Below are 21123 nucleotides of genomic sequence, written 5' to 3'. Positions count from 1 at the left end.
TAGACAGAACTCTGTCCCACTTTGTAGTTCAACCTTCAGGATGATTAGAGACCCCTCATGCAGGACATTCAATACTTTCTCTGAGGCAGTGAGGGGGAAATTACCTGTATATCATCTTCCTTAGTAAGTCTGTGGTCTGCTGAATGATAGAGGCACAGGGAAACTCCTTTATTACATCACCAACATATCATCATCCAGGCAGGCAGTTTGTGATTAGGTATAAATCATTTGGATAGTGTCTGATCTGTGTCTAGTATGAGCCTCATGAAGTTGGACAACAGTTAATTTTTGTGGACTTCTCTATCAGACCTATAGTTGCTCTGGCATGCACTGGGGAGCCTTAGAATGTGTCCCACACGATAAGGACTTCTGTAACACCACAGACATGCAGAGCAAATCTTGTTAGATCAACTCCAGCCTGTTTAGCATCAACATACAACATAAAATGCTGGCCTCTGGCTGAGTTCCACCAAAAACATGTCTTCTCCTTGGTTTGTTCTTGCTTCATTCCTGGTATCCAAGCCTCACAGTTCTCTAGGCTACAGCCTCAGCACTATGGAAGACACAGTCATTGTCTGAGAGCCTGTATCCTTTGCAGCTATGACTAATGGTTCTGGTGGGCACTGCTTGCATTTGGTTATTTCTGTGCCATTGTAAGGAAAATAACCAACAGAAACAGTTTGAGAGAAGGAAGCTTTACTTTGGCTCAGAACTTCCGAGGGTTGCAGTTTGCCACAGTGGGGAACGTGTGGCCAAGGCCATGTGAAGGGAATATGAGGTGGTTACTGTTCACATAGCGGAGGACCAGAAGCAGAGAGAGCAACTAGAAACAGGAATACAATTTTCAAAAGCCCACCCTCGGTGGCCCACTTCTGCCACCAAGGAGCCACTTCTTAAAGGTTCCACAGCCTCCCCAAACAGCACAACAGTCAGGGAACAAGTGCTGGCCTGTGGATGATGCTTTCTATTCAAACCATAGCACTGCTGGTGCAAGGGTCTTATCCTACCACAGACTTTGAGGGAAAACATTTGATGGGGATTTAGAATCTGCTTTTCCTGGAGAGTTGTTTCCTACTGAGATCCAATCCAGGATACAACTCTGTGTTCATTTCTTATTGCTGCACTAACAAATTGCCACAGATTTGCCTGCCCATCTTGAAACTACTAAATGGATTATCCCTTCCTTGTGTGAGTCAGTGCGCTGGGCACAGTGTTCTCCGCTCTGAGTCCACAAGGCCAGATACATGTGCTTGTGTCTTTCTGCAGACTCTGAGGTGAGTCTGGCCCAAAGTTAACCTAGATTCTTGGCCACATTCTGTTCCTAGCCACTGTAGAATCTAGCCCTCAGCCTCTTGTTGCTGTCAGCTAGGAACAGGGTCAGTAGCTCAAGGCTGCTCTCCTGCATGTACCTATACATGGTCCTGCCAATCTCTCTTTAACCAGATTCTGTTTTTAAGGTGTCATGTGATTATATTGAACTCTCCTAAGAAATCTCCATTTCAATGTCTGCAATGACAGTCACATTCTAGACAAGTCCTTTGTCATGAATGGTGTCATATTAACATCACCTATGCACAGGGTGTGAACATCCTTGTAGGCCTTTCTGACTACCACAGGCTCTCTGTCCCTGATGTCCTCATTGATCGAAGGAATCCCTTTATAATGATAAAGCCTCTGGGCTTGGGTAAGAACTTTGTATTCAGCATGCCCCTTGACCCTTACTACAATTCTAGAATCCAGATATGCTTATCTCCTCACTACCCAGAAGAAAGGTGGCATCAATAACCAAAGAGGTTAGGTTAGCAATAATGATAACACATGTTGCTGTGGGGTCCTCTGTTCAGGTTGCCTCAGCCTCCAGCAGGAGATTGAGCTAAGACTGTCTGCAAAGTGTTGTTCATGGCAGTCACTCCCAGAGGAAGGAAACTGTACCAGGTGAGATCATAAGAAGCTAACTGAGCAAGTGGAGGGGGTGTCCTTGAGAACTGGTGGAGGGATCTCAGCACTGCACCAGGGAACAGAAAGTATTTGTTAGAGCAAGCCCTTAACAAAGGGCATTGCAGAGAGGCTAGTGACATGAAATGGAGACCTAAATAAGTCTGTCTGCCTTTCTGTTGCTCTGTCTCTGTCTCTATCTCTCTCTAACTGTATCTGTCTGTCTGTCTCTGTCTCTCCGTGTGTCTGTGCCGGTATCTCTCTCTCTCTCTCTCTCCTCTCTCTCTCTCTCTCTCTCTCTCTCTCTCTCTCTCTCTCTCTCTCTCTCTCTCTCTCTCTCTCTTGTTTAGGTGACTTGAAGAAGCAGAGTCCAGAGATAATTCAGAGGACAGTGTAGCAAGGCTGTAAATAATAACTCCAGGTTAGCCAAATTATCTAGAACTAATCACACGGCAGCCCTCTCCACTTAAGCATTGCCCTTCCCTTCCTGGTGAGTGTTTAGGGAGTTCCCAGACACAAACAAGGGCCATGCAAACACTTAAACCTGGCTGGCCTTACATAAGACATGCTTCAATGTGAGTGTTGATAAGAACACTAATATCTGTGGCCTGACTACATCCTGGAACTGCCCTCACACTAAATATTCTAAATTTATCATTTCATGGCATCTACAGTGACTATTTTTTATGTTATATCTAGAAAAAATATACATCATATTCATTTGCCAACTAGTAACATTGGCATAATGTATGTTTGTTTCATGGTAATTCATTAACTCTTTGAAAGTAAAAAAAAAAAAAAAAAATAAGTGAAAAACTAGGCATGATGGTATAGTCCTGAAACTCCAGCACTCAGGAGGCTGAGATAAGGGGATCACAAGTACCTTGGACACATAGTGAGACCTAATCTCAATAATTAAAACCTAAAAATAGTCTTTTTTTTTTTTAAGAGAAAATGAACTGTATGTACATGCTGGTTCTGGAGCCATTGGAGCAGAATGGATACTACTCCCTGTTCCATACTGAATATCAGCCTAGCATGGTAAGGGCATCCCACCTCCCAAAACATGCAGCGTTTGTTCCTAAAGTAGACTCAGTTAACTCTCCATCATTGAATGAAAAATATCAACTACTATCACCGTTTCTGAAACTTTTCAATGCCCCACTGTGGGTCGAATTCAGTGCCCTGGGACATGCTGGTGCAGCAGATGTGAACTACAGACCTGATTACCTAAAATATACTGACTGACTGGTTTCATCCTTGTAGCCCTATAATTTGTGGGGAAAAAAAGTTATTACTTCTCTCCAGTTTGGAGATGAAGACACAGAGCTGAACACAAGGACCATGTCAGAGGTGCAGAGTTAGTGGAGTCAGGGTATGAACTCAACTCCTTGCCTCTGAAGTCTGCATACCACCTCAGTAAGCAGGTTTGGAAAGAGGGGAACTAGGATCTGCTTCTAAGATCTGCATGGTCTCAGGCTAGCTGGTTGACCTCCACGGGCCCTATTGTCCTTTTCTGATACAGGAGAATAATAATGTTGTCTTAAGAACTAAATAAGACAAAGTATGCCAAGACCTGGGCCCAGTACTGTGCACTAAGTCCTCATTTGAAACTAGTGTAATTTTGCAGAGGGATTTGCTTTTCCATTGTTTCCCTTGGTCCCCAGGAGAATGCTGTGAGATACAAGCCAGCTTGAAGAAGCAGAGTCCAGAGATAATTCAGAGGACAGTGTAGCAAGGCTGTGAATAATGACTCAAACCACCCACCCTTAATGGCCAAGTCTCCCTGGGATGCATGCCTTTGATGCCTTATTCCTCGCCAAGGCCTTCAGAAAAAAACTGAAGCTGTGAGTCTAGGAGGAAAGTACTCCCTGCCAAAACATGATATGATTCTGAAGAACTGATAAGAAAATAACAAACATTTTAATACAAAACGTTATTTTTCTAAATAATCCTACAATTTACATGGAAGCACAAAAGACCCCAAGTAGCCGAAGCAATCTGGAACACAAAGGGACAAAGCTGAGGAACCACAATAGCTGATTTAAAGGAATCCCATGGAGCCGGGGAAGCCAAACAGCAGGCTCTGGCATGTAATAGATACAGAAACCCACAGAACAGATCAAAGATCTCAGAAGCGGAAGCGTACCTCAGCCAGCTAATTTTGGGAAAGACACCAGAAACACACTGAACAAAGGAGAGCCTCCTGAATAGAGAGTGCTCCAAAAGCTCCATATCCACATGCAGGAGATTAAAAATTGGTCCCCAATGTATGACCTGACGCTCTACAAAACCTACTCAAATCTGTCAAAGATCTTAATAAGAACCAAGACTGTGAGATGATGGGAAGGAAACACAGGAGAGATATTTCAAAACATTGGATCTGCATAGCATCAGGAACCAGGAAACTTGGTTGAGGCAATGAATCTATCGTTTTCCTAATTCTCGCTCCTCAGGCAAATGATGGCAGTTGATCATCCACTTGTCATACCCAGTCTCAAGCTGTGTTATGAAAAAGAGAGGCAAACAGAGGGCTGCACAGTGACATTTCTGTTTTGTCAGGTAAGGGAGACTCTAGCTCTTCTTAATCTCCCTTTTCTTACTATTGCAAGAAATACAAAGCTTTGAAATTCTCTTATCACCATACAGCAATTGTCCATATAAACGGGTTCATCGTAGTTTATTTCATTGCATGTATACAGTGTGCAAACAGGAAGTCCCTCTTCCCTTTGCTTCTGGTCATGTCTGTCTCCACCTAACCTACTGTCCATAGCTTGCGTGTATGTCAGTCTGTGCCTGCCTTATTTCATGTAACATAACATGCTACTATGCTGTTGTGTAGCTTGAAACACACAAAAATATAGTGAAAATAGAGATGGTTATGCATCAGAGTCACAGACTTCAGCAGAGGAATGAAGCCAGTCATTAGAGTGGAAAGACAGCCTTGAGATGGAGAAGTGAGGACCACACACTCATTAGCAAGAGCATATTCAGGATATATGGGGGGCTGAAAAGGGTAGCAGCAAAAACTAAGTAATGTAAATTTAAAATGGTCAAAGGATGTGAATAGACAGTTCTCAAAATAAGTAAAAATGGCCAACAAATAAAAAAAACTGCTTAACATTATTAGCTGTTGGGGAAATGCAAATCTAAACTGTAATGAGATGTACACTCATCCTAGCTAGCATGGCCACTATCAAAACAAACAAACAATAGACATACCATGAAAGTCACAAAAATGGACAAGAGCGAGTGAGGATGTGGAGCAAAGTTCTACACACTGCTGACCAGAATGTAAGTTGGACAGGTATTATGGAATTCCTCAGAAAACCAAAAATCCACCTACCATCTTATATAACTGCCTGTTTCTAGTATATCCAAAATAAATGAAATCAATATACCAAGGAGATACTTATGTGACCTTGTTTATTATAGCATCAATCATAGTAGCCACAATGTGAAATCAACCTGGGTATCATCAACAGATAAATAAAGAAATGTGGTACAAATGCCCAGGGAGACTATTATTCATTCATAAAAAAGGAAGGCCTGCCATTTGTAAAAAATGGAATGTCATGGTAACATGTTATGTTACATGAAATAAGGCAGACACAGACTGACATACATGCAAGCTATGGACAGTAGGTTAGGTGGAGACAGACAAGACCAAAGGCAAAGGGAGGTGGGATTTCCTGATTGCACACTGTACACGTGTAAGGAAATACCATGATGAACCCATTTATATGGACAATTTCTGTATGGTGATTTTTAAAAAGTTAAAGCTTTATATTTCTTGTGATAGTAAGAAAAAGTAGATTTTTAAAAAGCCAGAATCTCTCTTACCTGACAAAACAGAAACGTCACCTCTGCATCGCCTCTCCTTCTCACAATAAGTTAAGATCAAAAAGAATCTTCTAATTAAACCATCAAGACCTAAGGGGACAATCCTTCCTACACATCCCTTCTGTTCCAAAGTCTCAGACACTCTCATTTGTAACCTCCAGGTGAGTAAAATTCATTTCTGCCACAGCTACTCATCTCCTCGGGCAGCCAGGTTCACAGCATGCACAGTAAACTGCCCTCTGAGCTAGACCTGCAGTCCTGGGCTTCGTTCCTACGTGGAGCACAATACGCCGCTTCAGGTCTTGGTTGCTAGCCATGGGCTTTTTCTCTTTGCTGGAAGATGGACAGTGGAGTGAAGTAAGGCAGGTATCACACCCTGCAGTCCTGCCACTGAGCTGTGAGTGCTCCCCAGTGCTCCCTTCCCTGGGACTCTAACAAGGAGAGAACCTTGTCATTGGGAGGGTGAGATAGTTTGCTGACATAAGCCCGATGCCTCTGTTGACATGATGCTGAGTTTTTTCAACTTCAGAGCAGTCCCACTCTCTCCTCCCCTCTAAGCTCTTGCCCAGGAATTCCTGTATCTAGTATCAGTTAACAAAAAGTAGTTATTTGTTGGTCTTAGAGAAAACTGGCAAGCTTTATAAGGGAAGTCAAGGCATATTGTAACAACAACAACCACAAAAAAGTATCATGGGCAAAACAAGTGCAGGCATCTCATGGGCTCTGCTTTCTTCAAAAAAAAAAAAAGCTTCATCTCTCCTGCCGTGAGCATTGATTTTGCTTATGCCCATTTACTGGTGTAACCCAACAGTGGCATGGAAATTGGCTCTAAAAAGTTTATCTTGACATGCTTGTGCACGAGTCATATGGAGTGCAGGCAGATCCCTCTGTGTTAGTGCCATGGGATGCTGTTGGGATCTTCTAGAGTCACAAGAACATTTAGAGGGTTAACATCAACCAAATTAATGACTAAATCCAAATTATCCCTCTGAATAATGTGCTACAGAATAGACTGTCTCCAACTATATTTTCCAAGGTTTTTATCCTACAGTATCTTCCTTCTCTGGGAAGTGCAGCTTGAAGAGTAAATAAAGCCTAAACAGTTTAATAACGGAGAGAACTCTAGGCCTTGATAGCCAGCATTGACAGAAGGACAGAAGGCTGGAGTATTATAAAGTTGCTGTTCTCGTTTGTAATAAGTTCAATTAGGAAAAGTGAATTGTCCAGGTTCAGGTATTTAAGGAGGGCTGGACCCTGCAGCTAGGATATTTGGCCAAGGCTTGGCAGCCCTGGCTCACAGGTGGCAGGGGTGGCTGTATTCCAGTAACAGGAGTGGTAGTGTTATCTGCAACAAGGTTCTGGGTGTGCTAAGTACCACACAGGTCCTTATAATGACACTTCACTGAGTCAGTACACAGTCCCAGGAGGAAGCCATGAGAATCACTTGTTTTTTTTTTATTTTTGTTTTTGATTTTTTGTTTTTGTTTTTTAACAGACGAGGCTGTTGAAACAGAGAGAACCTTAAAACGTACTCATAGTCACAGTGCTGGGAAATTACACAAGGCTGGATAGTCCTCAACCCTAGTTTCATAATAACCTTCCAGATACTTAGAAACAAACAAAATATTCTGTGCTTATTTTTAGAAAGCAGTTGGATTGGTGGAAGCCCGATCTGAGAATCACCATTTGCCTGAGGAGCAAGAATTAGGAAAACTATAGATGTATTGCCTCAACCAAGCTTCCTGTTTCCTGATGCTGCCTAATTTCAATTGACTTATACTTCCATTAGGTATGTTAAGTGCTCTTATCCTCTCTGCTAATGAAGTTATGTTCAATTCAGCCTTTTTATTTATTTTACAAATAATTATTAGGTAGGTACAGTATATCTTGACTACTAAGATTTTAAAAACATCCTCATTCTGAACAACCATCCAGATGACTAGGAAGAGCTTGAGTGCTAGGAGATGTGGTATACTGAAATATTGGACAGGATTACTTTCTTTCAATTAAAAAATAGTGGAGCACGACAATCGTGTCAGCCACGGGCAAGCATGGTAATGGGTAAGAATGTGACAGCCACTAGATGTTCAGTCCAACTGGCAAGATGCCCTATTATTATGTGTCAAAATGTCACATGATGAATCCTGCAATTGTTATGAAAGAAAGTGCTGACAGGGTGAGGAGCAGCCTGCAACCACTGCAAGGAGATGAGTTTCAGGAGAGCAGGCTCTCAAAGCTTGGTCTTAGGTAAAGTCAGCAGGGCCATGTGCCTTCAGAGTGCACGCATGTCTAGTCACTACTGCCTCTCTTGTTGCTGATTACTTATTTACTGGCTTAAGGTACCAGTTTGTTGCTTTTCAGGAATATGATAATTGCTCTCTATAAATGATCTATTTCTTAATCATATGATGTAACATTATCATCTTGATTTTATATATGAGAACCCCCAGGCTTGATAATACACAGATGGTAAGTAGGGTGGCCACAGCAGAGACTATGGTGAATCATTGTGCCCAGACCTATACTTTCAGCCACCACAAGATTCTGCTCCCAATAGAAAGTTACTTAGGGACCCAGGGATCTCCATTTAGCTGAGTCTCTGTATTTTGTTCTGGGTTAGACACTGGAAATACAGAATAACCTCACACTTCAGGTTTTAATGAAGTCTGGGGGAGGGGGAGGCAATTTTCCTTTATCTTGCATTAATTGAATTCTCTATAGGAACAGCAAGCAAAGGAAAGATGAAGAAGGAGGAAGAGAGGGGGAAGAGTAAAGAGGAGGAGGAAAAAAGGAAGGTGTAGCGATTTGAAAGAGAACAGCCCCCATAGGTTTGAATGTTTGGTCACCAGAGAATGGCACTATTTGAAAGGATTAGGAGATGTAGCCTTGTTGGAGGAAGCGAGTCATGAGGTGGGATTTGAGGTTTCAAAGGCTCAAGCCAGGCCCAGTAGCTCTTTCTTTCTGCTGCCTGTGGATCCTGATGTACAACTCTCAGCTACTACTCTAGCACCATGTCTGCCTGTGTGCCTCCATGCTTCCTGTTATGATAATAAAAGGATAACCCTCTGAGACTGTAGGCAAGCCCCAATTAAATGCTTCCTTCTATAAGAGTTTCTGTGATCATGGTGTCTCTTCGCAACAGTAAAACACCAACTAAGAAGGACATTCAGCTTTCCTCTCTGGGGATATGTCTCTTCCAGTGACTCTATCCATCCCTCCTTTACTTATTCCTAGATTAAACTGATGATGAAGCTGATGAAAAGATGAGGAAATAGTAGATAAAGAGATGAAATTGGTCGGGTAGTGGTGGAGCACGCCTTTAATCCCAGCACTTTGGAGGCAGAGCTAGGTGGATCTCTGTGAGTTCAAGGCCAGCCGGGGCTACAGGGTGAGATCCAGGACAGGCACCAAAACTGCATAGAAAAACCCTGCTCAAAAAAACAGAAAAAAAAATGAAATTGCCCTTTTGTGTTCAGAGGTAGTTGGGTTCTTCTGAGGATGCTTTCACAACTAGGGCAGACTTTGCTTAGGGGTTATTGGAATATATATTAAGTTTCAGATTTCCAGTCTCTGCAGGTGTAGCCACAGTGGAGCTTTGAAATGAATTTTGAGAATGACTATTGAAACCCCAGTTCTAAAGTTCATAAACACATCTTCAATTAGAAGCAGAAACATAGATTAAAGATCACTCTACAGTTAGTTTAGAACTTCGAGTGTGAGAGAAAGAGCTAGCCTGACTACAAATTCTATTAGAATTGCAGAACTCCCACATCTATCCTACCTCATATGAGCCCCATAGACAGCCAGTCTTATTCATACTTAAATCATAAGTTTAAACTTTCATCATTATTTCTTCAAATGACACAGTTTGTGCCACTTTGATGCTTGCATTTACTGTTTCTACGGCTAAAGAACACTTAGGAGTTGCCTGACAGTTTTTTGAAGTGTTGCAGCTCCATGCTACATGTATTCAGTTGTATCCTATGGGTTTGTATCACACAAGTTAATACCATCTATCACACTTGACTTAATAGAAAATACTAAGAACAGACTAGGGTGAAGCTCAGCAATAGAGCACTTGCCCAGCATGTGTGAAGCCTTGAGCTCAACACCCAGCATTGAAAAAGAGAAAAGAAAAAAAAATCTGCAAATGTTGAGAACTTGACCTTAGTGATACCTTGTGCATTAATATCACATGCATACTCAATTTGTTTACCTGGGTTCTGCCCTGGTAGTAGCCAGGCCTTGTCTTCTGTTTCTAAGAAGAGCCCCTGCCAGGAGCCATCCCCGGTGGTGGATGGGTCCTGTAGAGGGTGTAAGGAGTGGGCAGGAGAAGGAAGTGAGCCAGGCCATGGTGGTCGGGAGAATCTTGAAGCCTGACTGACTAGTAGCCAGGGTGTTTCTTTATTTATACAGAATTTAGTTAGCAGAGATACATTCATGATGTTCCAAAACATAGATCATATCATTTTTGGTTTTGGACATGTATTTTACTTTTTTTTGTTCATCTTTCAGTCATCATTAATAAACTATGACAGAACAGAGTTATCATTTCCAAAGAACAGTGTTATCATTCTTATTAATTAACACCATAACCCAATTTTTGAGAATCTAGAGGCATATGACAGTCTGTGCTCAGGCTGGTTGCTTTGGTTGCTTCAAGGACACTAGACCAAAACAAAATCTTCAACCACTTTAGGCATTTTACCATGTCTCAAGCAATAGATTATTAACTCTTAGTGGTCAGAGTGCTCAGGAAAAATCCTCAGGCTAAAGCTGCTACAGTTATTATTCAAATTCTGACATAATACAATCGATGTTCACATTTATATCCTTATAGAATTTGTCTATATGTCTAATGCTGGCATTCTGTTGTTCCTTGGTCATATGACATTATAGTGGCTCTGCATGAGCTAACTTCTAAGAGAGGGAGGTCCCAACACCTCATATTTTCATCATCTTTCCACTCCATACTCTGCTCATCAATATGTCTCTATGTATGGCAGAGTTGTATGTCACATAATTGTCTGAGTGTACAGTGGGAAGACACTTTTAATCTGAACTGTGGACAATTACTCTAGCCCACTGAATCTTGCTGACCTTTTTGAATTTACTTTGTTTTGAATATCTTGTTCCAGTGTAAGTACAGGGACAGATATTTCAAGAATGTCTCATAGTCTCATGAAGAGACCTCTGGCTTCTTTATGTCTCACAACTTCCAAGGCGTAAGGAAGACCTTCAAGTAGATAAGGACATCTCCCTCAAAGTGTGTGTGTGGGGGGGTAGTATGTTCAGGACTTTCCTGGGTGAGCTTAGAAGCAGCATTACTGGGAGAAGGCATAAATGATTCATAAGGAATTCTCCATCAATCCAATGTCCTCATATTGTACAAAAAATATTAAAAGTGCCCCAAGTATGCAACAGGTGGAAATGAAAACCAAAGGTGGCATGGCAGCCATCATGTGGTTCAGCTCTGCGGGATCTGTGTCAAGCAGCTGTGCTGGCTCTATGACTTCCGCCATTCCATTCAGATATGGCTGTGCCAAGCCCCTGTTCTAGTGTCCCAGTTCAGAGCTGGACTCCTGCCATCAACAGTCACAGAAATCAGAAGCATGGAGGCTCTCATTTCTGCTGGATCCCGATGGACTTGACACATGCTCCATTCTTATTCTTTCATTGCTTCTCTCTGAGGAGCATTGTGGTACCTGTTTTCAACGCTTACCTACAGGCCATGACCCCAGTATCCCAGGCACACTAGCACAGGTGTGGTCACTGATTCAATCCTCTTAACTTCTATCTTCTATCATTTCCTGTAATCAAACTTATTAACCCCAGATGCGTATCACCAAAGACTTATTCTTATTTATTTTATTATTCTCAATTTCTTTTTACTTTAATTAATATTTTATATTCATTCTTTGATAATCTCATGCATATATTCGTTGCATTTAAAATATATCCATCCCCTCATTGCCCATATCCAACACTCCCCAGGCCCTATAACACATTTCCTCCCAACTTTTTGTCCCATATTGTCATAGTTAACATTAACTGACAACTTGACATGGCCTAGACTCATCTGAAAAAGAGTCTTAATTGAGCAATTGTCTCTATCAGATTGCTCTATGAGCATGTCCCTGAGGAATTGTGTGGTTTTAACTGGTGTAGGAATGGACTATGGTGCACTCTAAGCATCACCATTTTCTGGGCAGGTGGTCCTGGATTGTATAAGACAGCTGAATAAACATGAATGACAGAGTGAGTAAGCCTGAGGTTCCTCCATGGTTTTTGCTTCAGGTTCCTAGCTTGAGTTCCTGCCCTGATCTACCTCAATGATGGACTGTTATCTGGAAGTCTAAATCAAATAAATCCTTTTCTGTCCAAGCTGTTTTGTGTCAGAGTGTTTTTTATCACATCAACAGAGAGAAAACCACGACACATCTACTTTCTGTGTCCAATTAGAGCTGCTGTGTGCATATGGATGTAGTGCCATTTACTTAGGTGTGGGGAGTGACTCTTATCCCCCAGGAGGCATAAGATGCCAATGGCCTTGTAACATCCCCCTCCCATCCGTGCTGGAATTTTAATTGACTTGATATTGTGTAAGTATTGTGCAGGTAGCCATAGCTACTGTGCTTTCACGAGTATAATGACAGCATTTTACAGCATTCCTCCCCAGCCCCCTCCTTCATGATGTTCCTGAGCCTCAGGGGCAGGGAGGTTGATACAGATGTCCCATCGGTAGCCTTTGACTAGTTATAAGTCTGCATTAATCACTTCTTCCTGCCAAAAGAAGCCTTCCTGACAGAAAGCAGTGCAAGTCTATGGATGTAGGCACACATATTTACAAGGCAGTTTGACAACATGACCCTTCAACAGAACAAGAGATTCTCCCTACAGCCTGCGACAACCTATGGCCTCCTCAGTGTTTTTGTCCATATTTATAGCATCAGTCATGAATTCCATCCTGTAGAACAGGCCTCAAATTCAGTCAAATTTCTGCCTAATTTGTATTCTTACTCTGGTATTATATGATGCTGATGAATATTAAATTCACAGACAAATAGTGATATGGATAAATTATTTAAAAGATCATAATCAATTCTCATCAATAACATAAAAACATACTCTAGTTTCACCATAATTAACTTTTCTTATAAGTTTATTTTTGATGGCCTCAAGAATATTGGTCCCAGAAGCAATCTGTTTTCACTTAGTATGAATGCTTTTGTTTTGCCTCCAGCCAAGGAGAAGTAAGATTGGAAACACTTTGCTGATCCACTGTGTCAGCCTGTCCATTTCTGGGGAGTCTGGCACATCCATAAACTCTCCCTGAAAGGCAAAGATTCAAATGAACTCTGGGTCTCACTTACCCTGTGTAGGATCCCATGAACAGCCACATATCTAGACAATGGCTACAAAGGATCTTCTGTTTCATGATTCTGGCAGCTGTTGGCTTTGGGCTTGTTTCCCAGCATGTCACCTCAGTGTCACCAGAATATTGAGCTCAAAGAGGCTCTACTAAGTGAGTCCTCACCTTGGTTTTCTGATTTCTACTCTTTTCAACCAAAGTGATAGTTTGAGTGACCTTAAAAAACATTTTGTTTTTGTAAATTTAAAAGATATTTCCATTTCAGAAGATTTTTTTTTACATAAGTGCAATGTCACTTGGTTATATAATAGAGCATTTAAGCTTTGATTTGCTCCCTTAATTTTTGCATCCCACATAAGTGTTTGAGGTTTCCCATTGACCTCATTTTTCTATGGCAAATCCTCTTTATTTTCTCAGTTGCTTACATTAAAAAAAAGATGCATATTCTTTACATTTGATTAGAAGCTTTTGGGCAAAGGCCATTCAGTTTACAGGGAACAAGAGCCTGTCCCCCTACATGCCAGCACTCACTGCTTGATAGGGAACCAGAGGTGAGGAAAATAATATATGCTGCAGAGAAAAACATGGTCAATACTGCAAGATCAGGCAGATAAGACAACGATCTCTGTGGTGGGGGTTGTTACTGAAGGGGATGCTAAGGAACTCTAGTGTCCGAACAAAAGGCAGGACAGTGCTTGTAGGAAAACCTAGTTTGGACAGACAGGCTACAGAAGTTTCGTGGGGAGGACATTGTAGGGGCTGTTCAGGCCAGCTCTGAAATCCCATGCTCACTCTTTCTTACCCATTCAGCCTCCCAAACATCTGTCTTGAAAGCTTATCTATTTGAACACCTTGAGGATGGGCACACTTCTTCCCATGGCACATTTTTTCCACAGTCCTGTGCCCACCTGCAGTCAGCTTCTTCCCTTCACTGTCCAGTAGCTCTTCAAAGACATGTGCCACAGCCTTCACGAATCTTCTCTTTTTTCTCCCTATGTGGCAATAATTTGATACCTCATCTTAGTAGGTGCTCTCCGAACTTGCTTCAGTTCTTCTAGGCCCTTCAGTTCTGAATTGTATCTAGACTAGGACCATTTCACGTAGCTAAACTCTGGGATATGCTCAACCCACATTAGGACTGGTACCTTACATTTCAATAACACCAACTATATCTGTACAGCATTGCCGGTTTCCAATGAACCTGCCACCAAAGAGACATGTAGCTGAATAATATAATGGCTCTCATTTTGGTAGTGTTGGATCACAGTTCAACCTCTGAAATGGTAGTTTATGTTTCTTTTGTTTGGTAAGACCGGTCTATCTTCCTATCTTCTAGCTGGAGTTATTTGGGAAATATTGCTGCATTCATGCTAGTCATCAAAATGTTGACCACAGTAAAAATGAGGACAGGGGCAACCATTAAGAATGTTTTCTTTAAGAGCCTGTTCTCAAGGACATAATACAAATTGTCAGGTTGAACAGAGAAAACACACTTGATCAGGCTCTTTCTGTGAACTGTGACCCTGTGATAGAAAATGCCCATGTATTCTTTCAGAACAATTCATTTTGATCTACACTTTCATTTAGTCACTGTTTCAGGTTTAATTGCAAATAAATAAAGGAAATACAGATCTGACAGTTGGGATTTTTCACAGTTGATGACTTGAGAGACTCTCTGGATGACTTTCATGTGAAGCTTTCTTAATATAGTACTGTCTGCAGTAATACTTCAATAAAGAGAGATAAAAATTCCTAGCAGATTTAGTACTTTGTTTCCTAATGAGACTAGAGAACGTTTTTTCCTAAGTTACATTGAAAATTTATTTCTATCCTTTTATGATGATACATATGAATAGGCTGTTTTCATCAGACTAAATTTTTCAACAAAAACTTGTGCACTGAAATATTCATTTTTCTATTTTGGAAGAAATAGAAATATTAATTTTTCTAGTCTAGTATTCTAGACTATGAAAGCACCCAAGAGAAAAGGAGCAATGTGGTTTCCCACACATTTTTACACTCAGAGGGAATTCAACCTACTCAAGAACTTTTTAACAAAAAGTGGGACTGCACAGCTCTGCAGTTATGTAACTATCACCCTGAGTTGAAATGTTAAAAGTAAACATAAGAAAGACTGAGGAATACCCATAGTTCACTGGCACATATGCCAGGCTCCATTCTTCATATTGGAAAACTATCTTACTATGTGAGGATTAGTGTTAAATGTCAAATGGATAAAATCTAAAATTACCTCAGGGATGGCTTTATAGTTGTTCTTATGGGGAATTATCTTGATCATATCAATTAATGTATAAACAACCATCTGAACTTTGGTTAGGACCAGTCCCATTACAGGGGTTTCTGGACTCTATAAAATAGAAAACGAACTAAGTTTTCATTCATCCCTCTCTATTCTTTACTACGAGTATGACATGTCCTGCTCCCAGAAGTTCCAGCCATTGTGACTTCCTGGTTACAACAGACTGTAACTTGGAACTGTGAGCCAGAATAAACCCTTTCTTTTATTAAAAAATATTTTATCACAGAAACAGAAAAAGAAACTAAGGCAGAAATTGATATTGAGAAGTGAGGCCATTGATATAATAAAACTGACTATGGGAGTCTTAGACATTTGGCTTTGGTTTGCTGGAGAAATGTGGAAGATTTTGGAATTTTGAGTTAGAAAAGTCCTTGAATACTGTAGCCAGAGTTTAACATTCATAGTGTTAACTTGACAGAATCTAAAACCACCCGCAAGACAGGACTTTGGGAACACCTACCTGTCAGAGCTTATATACATAGAACTAGCCTCTGGAATCCTGGAAAAAATGAATGCTTACAGCAGAAGCCTATTTTGTGAGGTTCCAGATGGGAACAAGGATTATGTGGGGAACAGGGATATGGACCATTTGTGAGATATTTTGGCTAAGATTCTAGCTTCATTCTGACTATGTAGAACTTGGGTGGATTTAAAGGAAATGGATTATTTTTTTTTGACAGAGTGAATTTCAAGACCAGAGAGTATTCAGGTTGGTGTTGGGAAGGCATCTGTAATTTTGATAGGACCAGCATCACTATAGAAAAACCTTCTACACTACCTTAAGACAATACATACAGTATCTCAAGGGAAATCCCCTTATCACATTGGTGGCTTCATCCCGAGCTAATAAAAGAATTTGACAATGTTGTTCAAGTAGTGCTGGGTTTAAAGGCATGAAAGATGCATAATTGAAGGGGTCATGGAGTCTTCCCCCACCATCTTAGTGGGCAGCCAAAGCCAAGCAACATAAGGCAGGGTTGAAATCCCTGCAAAAAAGCCCTGAGAGGGCATTGTATGAATCAGTGAAGGTGAAGCCTAAGTCATAATTGATAATTCAGAATATTGGAGCTTCCAGAACCATAGAATATCCACCCAGGAGAGATTTGATCCTAGGCAAGAATCTGTGTGTGCTGCATATCGCAGAGGTATTAAGCCGTTGGAAGCCCAACCAGTTTCATCATGAATCACAGATGTTAGAAAAGGAGCTGTAGCATTTGATGTTTTCCCTGTCAGATTTTGGTTTTGTATAGTTCCTTGCTACAGAGCTGATTTTTTTTTTCATTTTAGACCAGGAATTTCTCCTCTGTGCATTCTATGCTGGAAGCATGTAACTTATTTTTTATTTCATAGAAGGTCATGGTTGAGAGACTTTGGAAGTTATAAATATTAGAACTGCCAATGCCTTTGGACTTTTGATACCACAGTGAATGCATTTTACAGTATACAATGGTCATGAGCTGATCCTTACAAGTGATGTGTTTGAGTGTCAAGTTGATGAGAGGTGAAGAAATGATGTTAATATCAATTGTTAACTTGACAGAATCTAAAAGTCACCCAAGAAAAAGGACTTTGGGCATACCTGTCAGGCATTACCTATATCAGGGCTAGCTTCTGAGAATGTCTGTAAGGGCTTGTCTTGATTGTATTAATTGATATGAGAAGACTCATTTTAACCATGGGTAGAGTCATTTCTTAGGAGGGGTTCCTGGAATGTATAAAGTGGGGAAAGAGAACTAAACATGTATTCATTGCTCTATCCTTCTAGTTATGGACTCAATGTGATTGAGATGCTCCAAGCTCCATGCTATCTTGAATTTCCAACCAGGATAGATTGTGACTTCAACTAAAATACACTGTTTCTCTCTAAAGTTGATTTTGTCAGAGCATTTTATCACAGTAAAAAAAGCAGAGACACTATTTAGTAGGAAATTTTATCATTAATTACTGTTAAGACTAGTCAAATATTACTACATTTATTGAAATGATTATATAAATTAAACCTTTTATGATAATGAATATTTTCATATTGCATTCAGATTAACCAAGATACATTTTCCAGAGTAAATTTCATTTTGTGGTAATTCTATTTAAATACAAAACAGTTATTGCTAATATATTTTTAAAAGATTTAAAAATAAAATTTAAATTGTGTGTCTGTACTCATGAATGTGGGTGCCCTGAGGGCCAGAACAGGTGTCAGATCCCCTAGAGATTGGGAGCCATCCAGTATGAGTGCTGAGAATTGAACTCTGGTCATCTTCAAGAGTAGTAAATGTTCTTTACTGTATTCATGAAAGAGATTATGTTGTATTTTTTCCTAATTATATATTTTTGAAAAACATTTTGCAATAAAGTTCATTATAGGTCTTTTTATACTAGACATTTAAAATTAAACCTCTTTATTATTCAGAAGACATGATCTAATTTTTGAGTTGTCACTTTAAAAGCAATTTTGAAGACTATGATTATGATTATTTTATATATAATACATAATATTTTTGAGGGAACACTAAAATATTTATTTCCATTATGAAAAAAATCGACATATTAAGTTTTTTATCTCATTTTCTAGACTATTTAAGCACCTAAAGGAAAAGAAGCAATGTGGTTTCTTACATATTTTTACACTCAGAGGGGATTCAAACTACTCAAGAACTTGTTTAGTAATGGAATAATTTCTTAAATAGATATAAGAAATATTTGTATATTTGTATTTTAAAATAACTTATAATCAAATGTCATCTACATTGTAATAAGTTTACTTATCTGTTTTGTGTACTTAGAGTCTATGACAATATCATAACATTGGCCATTTGTTTCTCTTACATTTTTCTTTTTATATTTTTATGTAGTGCTTAGCTCCAGTGACACTTATTTAATGTATTCTTTTATTGATGTTCTTAAATAACTTTTGATTCATTTCTCCATATTATTTCGGGGAGGTTGTATTTAATTTCTGTCTTCTTTTCATTATTTTTTCATTATTTTCTTTTTTCTTTTTTTTTTTTTTTTTGGTTTTTTAAGACAGGGTTTCTCTGTGTAGCTTTGCGCCTTTCCTGGATCTCGCTCTGTAGACCAGGCTGGCCTCGAACTCACAAAGATCCGCCTGCCTCTGCCTCCCGAGTGCTGGGATTAAAGGCATGCGTCACCGCTGCCCGGCTCATTATTTTCTTTTAGGTTTAATTTGATAAGTTTCTTTTCATAAATGAGAGCACAGTGAAGGATGTACCAAAATGGCAGCTCCATGGTTGGGGGAAGGTTTTTATTGTAGGTAAGAGAGGGAAAACAACCAGAGGCATCTGGAAAGGTTCAGAGAAGAGAGAAAAAGGTGCAGACTGACCATGGCCAGGTCTAGCAAAGCAGGACATGGAAATATCGTGTGGGTTATAAGTAACTGAGGGGAGGGAAGCCTGGGAACTAGAGAAGCATGGGTGTTTATGGTAGAGGAGGAGGGCCAGGAGGCTAGCATTGGCTTTGAAATATATAACAGGTACATGTAAATAGGGACCAAGAAGTCTGGAGGCTAATATCAGCTTTGATATGTAACCAACCACAAGTGTAAGCCAGGGAAGTGAATCTTTTTGGCAGGTAGAAACCCTTTCACAGATTCCTGATGAATGCTTGGAACTGACACTTTTGTATTTCTTTTTTTGCTTTAGTTTTGATGTCTACCTTCTATGGAATACTTTTTTACAATTTAAAGATGTGTCTCTGCCTAAGGCATCTTCTGATTGATTTAATAAAGAGCTAAATGGCCAATAGCGAGGCAGGAGAGACTAGGCAGGACTTCTACGCAGGGAGAGAGAAGCCAGGAGGAGGAATCTAGGCACCCTATTTTGCCAGCAGACTCAGAGCAAGTTGAATGTGCCATTCTAAGAAGAGGTAACGGAGCCCTGTGGCAGGACACAGATTAAAAAATATATATGGGTTAATTAAGTTATAAGAGCTAGTTGGGAAAAAACATAAGCTAAAGCCAAGCTTTCATAATTAATAATAAGTCTTTGGGTCATTGTTGTGGGATGTCAGTCCAAAGATAGTCTGACAAGAAAGCTTGCTGCATCTACTTTTTCTGCCTTTTTCTCAGTTTATAAAGGTAAGAAACACTAATATACGCTATATTGTGCTATTGCTCTTCTTTATGACCATTCTGCTCTATATTTTCTAATTTCTACCTTGATATCTTCTTTGTCCTACGTATATATTAGAAGTATATTGTTTCATTTTATTTTTATTTTTAATTTAATTTTTATTTTTATTATTTAATTTATTATATTTTTTATTTTTACATTTAAAACTTTAGCTTGTATTGTTTTGAATGTAAAATGTCTTTCTTAGACTCCTGTGTGTGAGCACTTGGCCCCCACAGGTTGGCATTGTTTGGAGAGGTTGTGGAAGCTTTAGAACAATAGTCTAGCTAGCAGAAACAGGTCAATGGGGATACATCTTCAAAGATGATATCTCCATGTATACAGTTTTGCTAGTCCCTGAGCTATCAGAGTCCTTTGGGTTTCAGTCTCTTCAACCCCTTTAGGGTTCAGATCAGGATGCTATAGCAAGCAAGAGAATTCTAAGGCATCCAAAGGTGAATTAACCAACTCACACACATCCTCTTCTTAGCGTGTCTCCTTGTTGTTCTGCTTCTCTAAATCTACAGCTTCTTTTCAGCTCATTTTTCCTGAACCCTAATTTTTCTCAGCTCTCTTTCTTAGCCCCTCTCTTGTATAACTATCTACACATTTCTCTTTGTTTCCTCTCTGTTTCTTCTTTTAGTTTCTTCCACCTGCTACAAATTTCCAAGCATATATATTTTTCCATACATTAGCAACTTGTTAGTAATTAAAAAAAACTTCAAAGCAAACTCTTTGTAGATGATAAGAGTCTCATGTGTCAAAAGCTTGGTCATCTTAATTAGTGACGGACAATAGCTGAAGGTTCTAAAACATCCTGGTTGTCTCTTAAAGGGATAGTTACAAGGTTTACAAAGGGAAGAAACTGAACCAATGAGAGATATAAGGAAGAGGCAAAGAATGCATGCACTAATTTACATTTCTTAAGTGTGATTAATAATATCAGGACATGATTAGTCAGATAACAGCCTTTTGATGTTAACCACCTGAATCTCAGGACCTAAACATAAGTCTACTGATCCTAAAATCTTATACTAAAAACTGATGCAGAAGTATATGCAAAATGTTAATTGCATTTTGAATCAGAGTGGAGATGTGCCATTGGAGGAAGCTTAGGGCAACATAGGTGCTATAGATCTCTTGAAGAACTGTAACAAAACAAGGCCAGACACCTAATATCACTCTAGTTTGCCATAAATCTTTTGAATGGCTTTGGTCCACTAAGATCAAACATCTGCAATTTTGCTCATGAGTAGAATCTGTGAAAGTTCTGCCTGTAATTTATCCCAAGGACACTTCTTTTGGCCAATTTGCCCTGTAAGCAAGTCAAGGATGGAGAACAAGCCTCTAAGTGTCTACAGTCCACATGGAACAATAGTCTAGTTATGAACCATATTTTAGTATGTTTATATTTATCCAAATTATACAGTTAAATGAGAAGTCATCTTCCTAACCATCCACAAATATGTGTGCCCAATAGATGGAATATATACATGAGATAAACACACTAGCAGTGAGAAAACACT

Source organism: Peromyscus maniculatus, chromosome 7 (genome assembly GCF_049852395.1).
Source record: "Peromyscus maniculatus bairdii isolate BWxNUB_F1_BW_parent chromosome 7, HU_Pman_BW_mat_3.1, whole genome shotgun sequence".
Taxonomy (NCBI): domain Eukaryota; kingdom Metazoa; phylum Chordata; class Mammalia; order Rodentia; family Cricetidae; genus Peromyscus; species Peromyscus maniculatus.
This window is presented reverse-complemented; position numbering follows the sequence as displayed.